The following is a 15,186-nucleotide window of genomic DNA, read 5'->3' as shown; positions in this document are numbered from 1 at the left end:
AAAATATTGCTAATACCTTGCATATTGTCCGTATATGTCCGGATTCAATATAGACTGGCTTGAAAATATCAAAAGGTACTAAATTTTAATTGAAAAAAATATAAAAAAAATCTAAAAAATAGTAAATCAAGTTATGTATTTGTAGAAAATAATCTTTTTATTTTCCTATATACAATCACGTTTCTTTATGTTTTTTTTGTATGTATTTAGTTTCAGTTAGTCCGGTTTCACACAGTCCATGATATTAACAGAATCAATATATACAGAATAAGTCTTTCACCTTTTACTACTCACATAGCGGAAACCAAGTTATATTAAATTATGATATAATTAGTAGAATATAGTAGAATTAAGAAAATTTACTAGAAGAATAAGTGTTAACATAAGATACATTCACAAAATAAAAATGTGATTGAAATAGAAGAGCAACATTTTAACAAATATAATTACTTACATACATTTTATTAGAAAATACTACGGAAAATTACGTCAAAATTATCAACAAAAATAAAATTTATAAAAGTAAATATAAAAATAAAATATACTATAATATAATAGTTATATGATAATAAAATGATATATAAATATTTCTTATGTCATTCACGTGGGTATGTTCAAATATATTTTTTTTTATTGCTGAAGATTTGAATGAATGAGATGACAAAATTTGCTGTGAAAAGGATATAAAATTCGATCAAAAAAGAATTCGATTCGTATTATGATGTGTCATTTGTGTTATGATGCTACTTTGAATATATGTCAGGAAACATACAATTTTTTTTTCTCAGCACAAACCGGTTGGAGCGGAAAGTTATTTATAGATTTATATTGCTGTCAAAAAGCACAACACTCTTTGTTTATTTCAATAATTACATCTCTTATTTTGCTTTGTTGCTAAGTAATAAATAATTGCATATATTATATATGTAATCATAGTATGAAATTAAATCAATTAATATTTATATCTACTCCTTTTATAATAAAATTTTAGTTATAATCATACATTTTTATTTTACTATATTATGATTACTCTTAGTATTATAATATAATTTTAGATATAGTATATGATATATTAATCAGTAAAATATTCCTGATAAATTACTTTATCTTCAATTCCTAAGATATATAGAATATTTCAAAAATGTTATGGCATACAAAGTTCACCTTATACTAAAACAATATTTCCTAACTTTTATTGTGCCATGTCGCACCGAAACCGTTGTAAAATTCTTAGTGTAACCTATACATAATTTGATATACGGTTAAACTCTGAAAAAATCCATTTTCGAATTGCCCCCCATAACAATCAAATTGCCCGCTTGTGGGGTGTGGGCCCCACGTTGTGAAACACACAACATATTTTTATTTCCCGGGAAAAAATGACAAATTTCTTCTACTCTCATTATACTAAATTAGAAATTAAAATCATTTAGATATATAATTATTTAGCTATGAACAATTTTATGTTGTGTACAAAATTTGAATACAAAAATATTAATTCGCTAAAGCTGCGTTACTCAATCTATGCGTCGTATACATTTTTAATGAGTCACAAAATGACAACTGTCTTCTGTCTCTCAAAACGAGGAACTGATGAAATACTCTTATCAATTGGATCGCAGTACAACTACAACAAAGGATCGCACGACAAAAATACTGTTGAGATTATAAAAAATATGAATTACAACGTTATTATTTAGGGAATAATTTAACTTATAATATTATTATTGTTATTTTTAATTTAACTTATAACAAAATTAAAAACAACAATAATTTAGCTAAATATAAAGGAACATAAAACTAAATATACAAACAAAAGTATGAAAACAATTTTCATCATTAACTAGATACATTTGGCCATTTTGACGGGAATTTAAATTATAAATTTTCTGTTTCCCGGGAACAAACAAACAAATCATACCCTCTACCTTAATCAAAGGTAACATAAATTGACTTATGTAGATAAATTAAATCTATTTATAAGATTTATTTTTATGTTAATTAGGACTAAATAATAATAAATAGTCTATTGAAATAAATATTGTTATTAATTAGTTGTTTATTTGTGAATTAATTCTAATAAAATATTGTGTTAAGCAGAAAGATCACATTCAACGTAATTATGTATGTATTCAATATGTAAATATTATTACATGATTAAAATATATAATTGAGTGCTTAATGATAAATTTAAATGTAAATATAAACAATTCTTATACATATTAATAGAGTTTGCAGATAATGCAGAAAATAAAATTGTATGTTGATGACTACATTAAGGTAATTCCAATGGGGGAAATTTCCTGCATGCGAATTTCCGCCGTGAACGTGTACGATAAGCATGATAATAGGAAATTTTGTTATTAAAGAAAATAGCGTTAAAGATGCTGTTTACGTTCAAAGGAAGCACAGGTGGGACGGAGGGAAAATACGGCCTCGTTTAGACTAGATGAAGATACCGGAGACGTCTCTAATAACGGTCGATTATGTAACGCGAAATTTCGGGTTTCTTGTAATTATAAATACAACAGCAGTAATCGTATCTATTATGAATAATGGGTGTAGATCAAAGACCTTGTATCTTGGTCTGAATGCCTAGTATCTTGTGATTAGTGTAATTCGTTGTACGTTGGTCATATAAATTATTCATCTAAGATTAAGCGCCCGACTCGGAATTCCACAATGGCTTTAGCAATGACTACGGTTGGATGCAGCAGCAGCATCAGCAGCACTGGAGACCACCAAACTATTTACCAACAACCATTTAGATCAAATACGCCCGATAATAGTAATAACAACAACTGCAGAAACGTGAATTGTTCGTCTCGTCGACGTTAATTTATGATTCACGCGAGTATTCATACAACCATTATCTTCCGAAACGCTTCCCAAAACAAACTAAAGACGAAGAGTGTACTGACAATGAAAAAAAATAAAGCAAAAAAAAATGAAAGAAAGGGAAATAAAAAGCGAGCTCGAAGTTTCCGAAACTCCGGGGGCACTAATTACCGAACAACTAAATTACCATTTCTCATGTTTAAAGATTATTTTCGTACCGCATTATGTACTAGTCTCGCGCTTCATTTATCACCGAAGCACAAAGAGATATTGCTCCTCGGAGATACAAAGAACCTTCTAAATCAAGTGAATGTATAAATGCTATACGTTACATTAAATGCTACCGGCAAGATACGATATTTCATGTGCAAAACAAAACAAATTACTAGCAAGGGGCGCGTACAAACCCTCCTCCTCCTCCGACCCTTGCAATTCCAAGGCTCGTGTTTTCAATTTTGTCCTTTTCATATTATATCCCGATACTGTGAAGGGTGAGAGAGGTGGATCGATGCTTAATTAATAATTTTACTAATTAGCAGATATCTACGGATGCACGTTTCTTTATTTAATTAACAATTATTGTATATGCATTTGTAAGCGTATTTATCGCAACCGTAGTTAACTAGTTTTCGATTATTTGTTTAATTATTTTAATTGAAAACATGTCTGCTTGAATTTGATTCCACGTGATTTATTTATTTTGCATGCATTGTAATCATAAACATATTAATAAATAATGATCAGCAGAATACTCTATAATTTATTCTTTATATGTAATTTTATTTATTAATAACCAAATATGAGTTTAAATAACAATCTGTTTCGTCACGCCAATTTATTAATGCATTAAATATACCATAAAACAATTTTATGTATTTGCAAAAAAATGTTTATTACAGTGGAACTTTGCTTGAGTAATTCGCATAACGAGCAAAACAAAATGTAACAAAAATTACTTTGATTTTATAAACTTATATTCAGACATATTATGTTTGACTTTTTTGAGCCATAAGAGAATAAAAAAATAATTAGCTAAGTACCATAAATAATTATTTCCTTTTCTTTTTTGTTTTCTGAAAACGGATTCGCAATTCCAATTTTCACGTTTCTTAACATTTGTTTAATATATTTTTTTTCGAGATGGAACGCATTATCATATTTTTCATTCATTTATATTGGAAACAATATTTCGATTAACGAGAGTTTTGCGTTACGAGTCAGAATCTAAAACTAATTATGTTATGAAAATTATACAAAAAGGAAAATATGCATTATAAATATATTCATTGAACTCAGATTTAATTAATGAAACATTTTGAAATTTATACCATACATTTTTTTACATTTATGACGTATTTATATTATAAATGTTCAATATATAGAATATTAATAGTAAATTACGCACATTAATTAATTATAAAATGATTTACATTAAAAATATCCTTAAATTTCTAATTACATTATTTATTGAAATCGGTCATAGATAAAACTTGTTTATACAATATAATAAAGGAAAGATTGCCTTTGTACTACCTTTGAACTGTGAACTGTGAACTCATGAAGAAGTATTTATTAATATATAGAAGATTGGTTTGATATTCATTGAAATCATAATCGAATTTATAGGATTTGATATATGATAAGTTTGAAACCAACAACAAAGTGAAATATAAAGCGCTATAGTAAAGTATACGGAAGAACGTTCATGGTTATAGATATTATTGATCTTTATAGATTTCCTAATGCATTGTAATTTATGATATTATAGTTTAATAGGTAGATACCCTGAATAATAATTAATTCTGGGATGAATATTTGATATTATAACAGATTGCACTTAGTTGAAAGGAAGAAAAAAGATAAATTTAACATTTCCCTAGACCACATTGGAAGAAGACGAGTTGTTTGAGGCCACACATAAAATACACAAACTAACACTTGCTTACAAAGGCATTCAACGAAGCAATTAAAATCTGCCTGTAGTCAAACTCTATATATAATAAAGGCACTGAAATTATATAATAGCAGATAAGCAAACAAAAATGTATTTTTAGTTGCAATTTTACAAAACGTGAAGAAAAAAAATATCACCTGTCAGAAAATCATTTAATTAAAAAAAATATCATTCAATTATTTGATGTATTTACAATTTTCTGCAAGTGTAAAATCCATTAAAATTCATTTAAAGTCGAAAGTAATAATGTTTTTAAATTACTAAATTAATTCAAGTAAGTTAAAAATAAAATATTATAAATTTTATATGAAAAGCAGACATCTCATATGTTTCCACTTTGAATATATTACTATAGTTTCGTTTCACAAAAACTTACATAATATAAAGAAAAGTCATCTCTTTGCGTTAAAGTAACGTCGTATTTCGCCAAATGTATTTTATCTACATTTTCTCTCCAGCATTTTTTCCCTTCGTCTGCCTTCTAGCTTACCTACGCGCATTTTTACTTGATGGAAGAATGAGATTATGAAAAGCTTTTAACTTTCTTGCTTTTTATATTATACTACCTTGAGATAAAGATATATATATATATACACTCTGTGAGCCAACTCGTATCCTATAATTCAATACACCGTACATTTTCGATGCTAACATGACAATCTAATGGTTTGATAATACAAAAGAAACAAACATTTTTTTTGATTTGCAAATTAGAAACAAGTTATGTAAGGCTGGAAATAGTTTATGTAGAAAATGTATACAAGTAATCATATATACACTTATAATATAATTTACCATAAAGTATATATTTACTATTAAGTGAGATCTCAGGCTTTCTCGGAAATTTTAATATTAGACCTTTGATTTTATTGACTTTTTTTAATCATTAAAAATACATAACATCTTTTACCTTTTATTTTAAAAACTTTTACTGAAGATTTTTAAAGAAATCAGCTGAACAGTTTAAACAAAAACTAATGATATTTATATTTAAATAAGATTGATTTTTTAAATTTGTCCTTTCGTCAAGTGTGCATACATTTTCGTTTTTTCATAAATCATGTATTTCTATTACTTTCAATTTTACAGATTCATAGTAATCATGTATAGGTTGCTTATAAGTTCCAGATTTTAACACGTGAATCCCGGGATTCGGTGTTTGAAAAGAGTCCCGGGAAATCTCGAGAAAGATCGACTAATATTAACTAAGGTAAGTACATAGCGATTACTGCATCAGATTATTAATATATTATTAATTAATGGTATATTTCCTTTATCCATTATTAATTTGAGTACGAAACAATTATTGGACAGATTTAGCATAGTTTTCCTAGTATAACGGATATTTGAATTGTATCTAAGAAACATTTGAAATGTTTGCAAATATCCAAAATTACATTCTAGTTCTTGAAAATCAATATTTAAATTTGATCTTATAATATAATTTGTATATGTTTTATAAAATAATATATGAAACTTATGTTGAGATTAAATTGTATACACATGCATTATATGTATAAAGGGTAAACTTTTAGATTTCGCTACTTGAGTTAGATTCCCTTTAAGCCTTTCACAAATGGTCTCTCAAAGAGTCAACTATTCCTGCTCTACACCACAAGAGCACTTGCAGCAAATGAGAAAAGTCTACAGAGCAGGAATTTGCTTGAACCGTGAACTTTCCGGCAACAATAAATCTTAGAGGATTATGATCTGAAATAATTTGCCAACCGGCAAGTATTTGCTTGAAACTATTTCCGTAAATAACTTACAGCTCCATTTTTTATTCAATATGATATATTAGAAGTCACGCAGGATAAAAAGTTTAACAAATATATTTTTTTTCTTACAATATTATTATATTTTTTTAAAAGATATCGCATGAATATTTTTTTGATATATAGTTACTATGTAAATTTGTTATGACATATCTATTATGATATTTAGAATTTATCAAAGAGTATTTTTAAGAATTTAATAAAATAATTTATTAAATGAGCCAAAAATTTTTGCGAATACAATATAATTATGTAATTCAAAACAATTTAATAAAGAACAAAAATCTTACATAATGTTTTATATAAATTAAAACCTCCAATTTCTATTGAATATCTTTGTCTTCGTATTAAATTTGTCTTTGTATTCCGATTTATACATATTTGTTATTCTTAACTTTTTAGAATACAAATATGTTTTATACTATATGTTTTAACTATATTAGTTATTATTTAAGTAACTAGTAGATTTTGATAGTATAGAATGCATTAACTTATATTGTATCACAATTATTCAATATGTTTATTAAATGGAAACTTACATGATTTATTTATGTATGTAAAAAAATGTCAAGGTAATAAGATAAAGAAATAAGACATTTAATTGTTAAGATATTGCGAAAAATACTGTGTATATTATTAAAACAGATTTATTATTTTCGTTTCATTTGCGAGACACTTAAAGTTTATAACGTACGTGAAATAATAAAACTTTTGTGTCCGCAGCGACTAAGCTTTCCGCAATGGCTGGAAGGATGTCTGACAAGAGCGAGAAAATTATAAAATCTCTTAAGCAAAGTTCCGCTCACGTAACGCGATAACATATAAACTGCAAAAAGCTCGGATAAATGACCGTGCATTTAGTTGTTGTTACGTAAGGAGGACGTTTGAGGAGGTGGGGTTTGAAGAATAAGGTAGTTAGATGGTGCATCTGGCGGGATATTAATATTTTTTAATTAACCGCGCCCAGTTTAATTATGTGTGAAAAATCCACGGGACCCGCAACTTTCATCGTAAATCTCCAGGTTGATTAAGTTTTACATTCTCCCTTTATCTCATACACACATATTCCCACACAGGTATACTTATATATACCACGTGTATACACGTGGCCTGTAATTAACTATCAAAGTTGCCCGGTGAAGTTCAAAATTATGTTACATTAATCTTTCGATATGATTGAGAATAATATTAACTGTTGCCTTGCCTGTCTTGCGGATCGACTTTAATCAACTTAATCTCGCGAAGAAACGAAAATTGCCTTTCCGCATTATCCGCGGTGGCTCCCGTTACATTATGTAACGTGCTCCATGTGTGGAAAGTTATACCAAGTTTCTAATGAACGTTATGTATTATGCTTTAAGACAATGCAAACTTAATGTTATTCAAACCTCCGTTATCATTAAACTGCTATTCGAGATGAACAATGGATGATGTATAAGATCAATAATGAGCAGCATCTCACATAATTATAATGTCAATTGCGCCAATAATATTATTAAGACACTTCATTTGATATGTTATTTGATTATAGCAGGAGTTACGAAACTGTGCTACAAGGATGCCGTTAAAATCGAAGAAAATCTACTATTACATAAAGTTTGCACAGAGATAGGCCAATGATTTGACAAAGGGGGCCGCGGAAAAATTCTGATATATTAAGGGCGAATGAATTACTCTGCATAAAAAAATAAAAAATCGAATTTTACATTTGTTTTTTTTTTAATTACAAAAAATATTATTATTAAACATATTTATTAGCTCTAATTTGGACCAGAGTAACAAAAAATTGTATCTTGTATTGTCAATAATTTTACAATAAATATACGCTATTAATTTAAACTGAACTAAATTTAATATTTAACTTAATATATTATATTTTGTCAACAGGAATATAACAAATTTTGTAATTATCTGTACTTAATTAAACATAATTAGTTGGTTCTTCAAACATTGAATTTAACAAGAAAATTCTGAAATTCTAAATTTCCTTCAACAAAGTTTTCTGTCTTACATCACAATTGTGAACAATATTAAATTTTATCAGATTCACAAAATTATTGTCAATCAACAATGTCAAATAAAATAAATCGAAACGCAATTTTTTGAAGAAAAATAATTTAGAATACAAAATGAAACTAAGTAATGATAATTATTGTGTTAAAAAATAGAAATTTCTGAATTTTATTGAAACATACGAATTGTTTCATCGCTCGATTATCAACAAGTATTTGGGCCATAATGCTATAGTTAGAGGCTAAACTTGGAAATTAATTTTAAACTAAATTAACTACAATTTTGGCCATCTAGTTTGTAAACTAGTAACTGTCAAATGACATAAGTTTTGATTACTAATAGGTAGTTAACTAAACCTAAAATATAAAAAACTAAACTTAACCTAACTTTTGTTGTTCAATCTCCTATTTCATTTGAATTTTTAGTTTAAAATGAAGTTTCACTAAATAATTAAAAGAATATAAATATTTTTTTTAATAATAACATAACTAGTTTTATAAAATAATGTTTTGAATTATTGAAATATTTAATTTTGTATTGTTAATATTAAATTGAATAAAGAAGTTATGAAACTCAAGTCTATTCAATTAAGGCTGGTGCATTGGATTAAGAAGGAATTGATTAAATTAAATGGGATTGTTGTGGGACTTACGTATTGTCGAGTTAATTCTCTTGATGGAAGGGCATACCCTCCAAAGCCCGATGCGGAACGTGATGGCGGTGGTGACATCAGTGTTTGGCAACGTGACAGGTTCTTTGGTGTAAAGCCAGGAGCCGCTAACGAAGGCAACCAAAAGGGTGGCCAAAGCCAATAAACCCCACAGGACCCCAAGGCGGGAGAGTCCCCGCGACTTGCAACACATCACAACAACAACAACAACAACGGTAGTAGCACAAGCAACAAGAGCGTGAGCAGGAGTGTCGACGCCCGTGATAGCTATCCTCCAACTAACAAGGGAGCTTGTATCTCCCAGACAACCAATGTATATAAGGTTTTCCTCACGTGCCACTCGTTCTATCTCTATTTTAATTTCATTACGGGCAGCACCGCCGCGACGTCGGTAATTGTCCTGTTGGGCAATTGAGAAAATTGAGTACAGTCCTCATGCTGGTCCTGTGCTGGAAGCATTTTCACCGAGCCCTCGGCTAGCGCGCACCGTTCTCAACCTCCATCCGTATCCTTCCTAATGTCCTCCCCATTTCGCCGAAGCCCTGCAACAAAACGTAATGCTACAGGAAAAAAAGAATACATACGGCGCAACGGTAGAAGAAAGCAAGTTCCATTAAGGCAAAAGGAGTGTGGCCGCATGGAAATAATTTTCTGCATTATTCCTCAAAGACCTTTTCCCAGCTCTCGCACTTTTACACTTGAAAAATTCAATTAAAATTCTTTTGCTCCCTCTCAATTCCAAACCAACAAATTTCAGAGTACGCGCTCATTTGAATACTTCCATATTTTCAGATAATCCCGCGAGAAAGCAAATGGGTCATATTTCCTATTTCGTGTGTTTGTCATCAGAGGCGAAATACGTCGGCATTCTTTTTATTCGAACGGAAAACCAACTATTCCGTAAAACTTGAAGGGTTAGTAAGGTGTTCTAAATTAATTAGGGGACACCGTTTAGGAAGCACGTTGTGCGATGTTATGCAAGGCGGAACGTGTATGTTGCGGCCTGGCTAATTAAAATTGTAACTGTGAAATTTTCGTCGGCCGACATTTGCCTAATACTACGTTTAGTGGCCTTCACAAACAGAAAATTAAATATTTGCATTTAGTCCGTTGAATTTATATTTAATTGTTTAATTTACGGTGAAACTTAAGAAATGCATCTACTTCTATATTTGACAAATATATTTTAAGATTTGTTTCCATATATTGTAAAAAAAGGGTCAAATAAAATGAAAATAACAGCATTTTTGTTAAATTCGAATAAATATACTTTCTAGAAAAAAAGTAGTCGAAAGTAATTATATAATAAAAAATTGATTCTTTTAGTTATAGTATATTGTTTTTTTTTTTACAACTGATCAAACAGTTACGTATTTTTGACTATTAGACAAAAACTACCAAAATGATTATAGGCCAAAACCAACTGAGAATTAATTCATAAAAACATGATTTTTGTCATCGGAAACTTACATATTAACTATCAACTACGTATTGTTACCTGTTCTTGCTACACTAACAGTTGGCAGAACGTTTATATTAAGATAAGAATACTGTTGTAGAAACGGTATATCGCGAATTTGCAGCGTTCGGCGTTAAACCACTACATTTCTGACTTGGAAAAGAAGAATTTTATATAAGATTACTCAATATGCAATACAATATTCAACATCTTGCAAAGTTATTCAATCAATAGCAAATATTAGTATGACTTAATATAGAACGGAACAAATACATACTACCATGAAATCGAATCCAAGACCAACATTTTATTACGATGTACACTAGCAAACTAGACTAATTTTACACATGATTATTGGCCATATATAGATCAATCATACATTAAATGACAACCTAGATTCTAGAATATTAACTTTCTGCAAAAACTAAGTGGCCCATGAGGGGATCGAACCCGCGACCTTCGCGTTATTAGCACGACGCTCTAACCAACTGAGCTAATGGGCCTGATAAAACCCTAAAATTTGACAAATTCCGCCGAAGCGTATCTCTAGAATATAGGTTTTAGAATATTATCTTACTGCAAAACCTAATTGGCCCATGAGGGGATCGAACCCGCGACCTTCGCGTTATTAGCACGACGCTCTAACCAACTGAGCTAATGGGCCTGATAAAACCCTAAAATTTTACAAATTCCGCCGGAAGCTATCTCTAGAATATAGGTTTTAGAATATTATCTTACTGCAAAACCTAATTGGCCCATGAGGGGATCGAACCCGCGACCTTCGCGTTATTAGCACGACGCTCTAACCAACTGAGCTAATGGGCCTGATTACTCTGAAAATAATGATGATTCCACAGGATTGTTTATAATTTTTATGCATGTTTAATAATCGTTATGAATATCGAATAATGATGAATATTGAAAAGTCTTGTGTAAAACCAAAACTGTGTTGTCTATTTAATTCATATCTTGCGTTAATTTTGGAACACCCTTTATTTATATTATCCTTCTACATGTACTTAGATTACAGTTATGACATATAGAATAAAGTAATTTTTCACTTCTTATAATTACATATTTACTACTTTGATTATTAGTAACATATCGTCTGCGCGCTAAACTAATCTATACCTTAAAATCAATACAATAATCTAGATTCAAAGACGCAATATTACCCTAGTGTAGTAATTACAAATAGTGTATGCAGTGATTGGCAAAGTTATGGAGTACGAACTTTAAATGATCTCGTGTGCATCCTAGTCGTATTCGGGTCAGTAAATTATTCGGTACATTAATATTACTATTTGCCTAACAAATTCGAAACTTGCATATTTAACACATGTAGCCGTTGATCTTCGAATGAAAGCCTACATAGCGAGGATTACAACAATTCTAAATCCCTTCTTAGTATCACAAATTATTTTTCACTTTTACATAAATTTTCAAGATATCTATTAAATCATCATACTCTCCCATCATCAAAATTTAATTAACATTCATCCAATGGAAATAGTACGACGCTCTAAATTTATGTTCTTTCGAGCATTTTGCAGAGATTTTAATTAAATTCATATTTTCCACGAAGAGCGTTTCTACAATTTTCGGTTTCCTTTATATCCGCTTCATTCTACCGGTGACCGATGTTTTCAATTTAATAAGATATTCTGTATGCTTCATGCAAAATTAATTCGCCGCGCGTTAATTAAAGTACTGCATTTAATTTTTCATATTTTCTGCAATAATGGGTTTTAATAGGAAACTGGCCCAGGTGGCAGCTAATGAGACGAGGGAGAGCTGTAAAAGCTACGTTTTATATGCACACAAGCTTTACTTCTTATTTGCATCCTCCTTTATATTAGACTAAAGTACTACGTGCATCCGGTTTTCTTATTAATTTATGTCTTCTCATTAATGACAAAATTAAAAAAAGTGTAGCCGGCTATCAACTTCAGAGAGAAAATTGCAATTAAAGTTTTACTTTGTTTTATATTAATTATAAAAGGAATGATAAAGTAATATAGTACACATTAAAAACATTATATTTGTTACATCATACATTTTTAATTTATTACTAAAAAGATATGCAGAAAATTTAGTAAAGAATTTTTAATTCGTAAATTAAAAACTCAATACTATGCAAAATTAATTATTTCTGGTAATAATAATATATTCTACTTCTTTAAATTATTCGTGAAATTTAATTTCACTGTATTATAGTTATTTATATAGCTCCACAATATTATTTTACATAAGTATATTGGTTTCAAAATGGATACATAGTTTGTTATACAATTATAGTATTTATTTTTTATTAAGCATCGCATATAGTTTACAGATTATAAATCTAAACTGCGTTTATATGACTGCTATTTCTGAAATATTGTAATTAATTTAAAACTGTCCTATAATGGAAGTAAAAATATACTATAGTATTTTATATTTAAAATATGTGATTTATTTAGAAAGGAAATATGCAAATAGTGTTTAAAGTTTCCAAATTAATTTACACCTTAATCATTGAAGAAAAATTGGAAAATAAATATCAAATACAATGTTACTCTCTCCCTATAATATAAATAAATAAAAAGAAAATTGCATTATAGCACAATTCAAAGACATTTTATAAATTGACATTTGAATGACACAATCTAAAACTGGCAAGTATTCCTTTGTATATTTTTTCTATTTAATTCTTGATAAAATAATCATCTGTAAGCGCACCCTCATTTCTCGTTAAAAGAATGCAAAAAATGAAATGTTTTTCACTTCTAAAGGTCCCAGATAACGCGCGTCGCTAATTTGCCGTCAGAAATGAAGACAAACGCACCGACACCGACAACGGAAACAGGAATGAAAAAAAAAATATAAATCTAATAACCCTGTCACTTCGCATTGTTTTGTACACTAACGAGTCAAAAAACCAGTGGAACGTTAATGCCTTGATAATAGCATCGCATTTGTAATATTCGATGTGTACTGAGGAAGAATGTACATGGATACATCATCGGCATTATATAATATGTCGGTCACGAGGCAGTGTACATGATGCAAATGGGGTGCAGCTTATAATTGGATGAATAACAGCATGTCTCTACGTTGTGTATTCTGCAAAATTGTAATGTCGAATGTATATCTTAACAACCTTAACACGTACATTCACTGAATATTTTTTCATCATACCATACCTATATAATATTATCGATAATAAATCGTATATAAAATATAGATGAATGGAATAATACATTTTATTTTTTCTTGCATAAAGTAGTCTCGACAATTTTGCAACGTGTTCCATAGTATTTGCTTTATACAAAGAAAATATCTGCCAATAATGCCAACTACAAATATAATAGTTATCATGAAATCTGATAATTGTTGTAGCTACACACTGTACTACCATGAGAACAAAATAGACTACTATTGTAGTGCTTTCCTTATGGCATAAATAAAATTAAATTAAAAAAAAATCCAGTTTATAGTCAGAAATTCGCAACATTGTGCCGGATGAATATCCTTATAATCTAGATTCTAGAATATTAACTTTCTATAAAATCTATGTGGCGCGACCTTCGCGTTATTAGCACGAATTCATTTTTTTCTTTTCAAATTCGAAAATAACTATATATACATACATAATTGTTGAACCTTTTACAATTTGCAAGCAATTATTTACATTTGAAGTGTTTAGGATACTTAAGATAAAAATTTCAACTATGGTTGTTAGTACATATATATGCAACTATTTCTATAATAAAATAAACATTTGCGTGGGAAAAACCCTTTATTTTATCTGTTATTAACACGACACTCTAACCAACTGAGCTAATGGGCCTGATAAAACCCTAAGCCACTGCACAGGGTGAACTGCTTAGCACGACGCTCTAACCAACTGAGCTAATGGGCCTGATAAAACCCTAAAATTTTACAAATTCTGCCGGAAACGTATCTTTAGAATATAGGTTTTAGAATATTATCTTACTGCAAAATCTAAGTGGCTCATGAGGGGATCAAAAATAATTTTATTTACAAAAATAATTATTGACCATTTTACAATTTGCAAGGGCATAAGAATTTATCTTATTGCAAATCTCTCAACATTGTTGTTTCCGTAGCTGAAGAAATTATTTACATTTGAAGTGTTTAGGATACTTAAGATTAAAATTTTAAACTATGATTATATATACAACTATTTAGAGGGAAAAGCGTGGGAAATAGCTTTTATTTTATCTAAAATGCATTAAAAATATATTAGACCTCTAGTGCCTTATCAATTATTTATGTAGGACAACAGTGATGGTGTTTGATGGGAGAGAGTGATAGAGAGTATTTACAGGTGGAAGAGAGACAGATTTTGGTATGAGAGTTTATGTACAGAGTCCGCCATTTTTGGGCCAAATGTGCTATAGTTCTTCGTTTTATAATTCTGTTTGTTCTTCTATGGTTTTGGTTTTATCGAGTTTGTCACAGAATTCCTGCA

General features: G+C 29.4%; 3 non-coding genes across 3 annotated transcripts; all 3 read right to left on the bottom strand.

Moving 5' to 3' along the window:
* Positions 1 to 11,138: 11,138 nt before the first annotated feature.
* On the bottom strand, positions 11,139 to 11,212 carry Trnai-aau. The gene has a single exon. It is a non-coding gene; the product is annotated as a tRNA-Ile (tRNA).
* An 87-nt stretch (positions 11,213 to 11,299) lies between these two features.
* On the bottom strand, positions 11,300 to 11,373 carry Trnai-aau. Its single transcript has one exon. It is a non-coding gene; the product is annotated as a tRNA-Ile (tRNA).
* Positions 11,374 to 11,460: 87 nt separating this feature from the next.
* On the bottom strand, positions 11,461 to 11,534 carry Trnai-aau. The gene has a single exon. It is a non-coding gene; the product is annotated as a tRNA-Ile (tRNA).
* Positions 11,535 to 15,186: the final 3,652 nt, after the last annotated feature.

This window comes from Nicrophorus vespilloides, unplaced genomic scaffold, assembly GCF_001412225.1.
Source record: "Nicrophorus vespilloides isolate i.1.1-1 unplaced genomic scaffold, Nicve_v1.0, whole genome shotgun sequence".
In the NCBI taxonomy this organism is placed as follows: domain Eukaryota; kingdom Metazoa; phylum Arthropoda; class Insecta; order Coleoptera; family Silphidae; genus Nicrophorus; species Nicrophorus vespilloides.
The sequence above is the reverse complement of the archived record's forward strand: the minus strand, read 5'-3'. Positions and strand labels throughout refer to the sequence as shown.